The sequence below is a fragment of the Choristoneura fumiferana genome, chromosome 8 (genome assembly GCF_025370935.1).
Source record: "Choristoneura fumiferana chromosome 8, NRCan_CFum_1, whole genome shotgun sequence".
Classification (NCBI taxonomy): Eukaryota; Metazoa; Arthropoda; class Insecta; order Lepidoptera; family Tortricidae; genus Choristoneura; species Choristoneura fumiferana.
Window position 1 is genome coordinate 19,723,425 of NC_133479.1, and position 1,354 is coordinate 19,724,778.

Sequence of the window (1,354 nt, forward strand, 5' to 3'; positions counted from 1 at the left end):
GGTATACAGATAGCAGATTGATCGATGTCATAATTCCAGGGGATAAAGAATAGCTTTTATCCCGGAAAATAGCATAGTGCTCGCGGGACAGCGATAAACGAATTCTACACGGACGGAATCGGGGGTAACCAGCTAGGTAAAACATATTTTCACGTGATGTAGACTACGACTATCTCATTCTCATTAATAGACTTAAGAAATTACAAAAAAAACAAATGTTAAAAATAGTTATAATACTTCAAACCGCTGTTAGTGACCGATATCGTAAAGTAGACTTAAAAATCATAATCCCCTCATTTTACTTTGCCGTTGAAGGTTAAAAAAACATTGCCAAAGTTAACTAACTTCCGTTTTTAATTTTCTCAACCCAAAACTCACTCATATTAAATGTTATAACGGATAACTCACAACTTAAACCGAGTTTAGCTCGACATGTTTCGGGCTATTTCGTAGCCCTTCCTCTCAGAAGCACGCGAACGCGTTATAATAACATTTAATATGAGTGAGTCTCACGGTAGTTTCATGTTCAAAACCAAAACTCACGTTAAAATAACTTATAGGTACCGAATTTCGCGTGAATTGTACCAAATCATAATAGCCATATTCTATTAGCATGATTGCCCCAGTTATTAGCATTTATTTATACCGGCTCGTTACGCCGACGATAGATGAATATTCTATTGATATTTGCACACGAAACGACGCCACAAGAACATCAGGTACCCGCTGTTGTTTACAGAATGTCATTGCATTCGTCAATTATTTTTCCCTACATAAACTTTGAGATTTGATTTAGCTTGATGGGAATAACGATTGTGTTTACTTTTCAGTCTCAGCTACTTTTCTATTTTTCAGGGTTCCGTAACTGACGATTCTAAATGGAACCCTTTTGCTATATCTCACGCGTCCGTCTGTCAACTGTCGCACAAGTTTTACAGGCAAATAATTGGTGATAATCATCAAATTTTCATAGTAACAGGCAGCATGCTCCCAAAGAGCTAAAGGAGGCGTGAAAATAAAATTTGACCCATATGTTTAGTGAGGTATCGCTTGTTGAGAAGATAAATATTGTATTGTAGCGACTCCTAGCGCCTTCTTGTGAGAAAATACAGAAACTGCGACCTAATCCGACATCGTGCTATCGAAGTTTCTCAACTTGGACGCATTACAACTTTTGATGCTCTTCGTTCGGACTTCGGTCTCCAGGTACAGCTGCCTGGACAGAGATTTCTCAATTGTAACCTCTCCCACAGTATTTTTAGAGAAACCATCAAAGTCAACGTTTGTCTTACAAAATTATATGGCCAAATTTCGAACGGTGCCGCGGTGGCAAAAAGCTCTCCCTTGTTGTGAC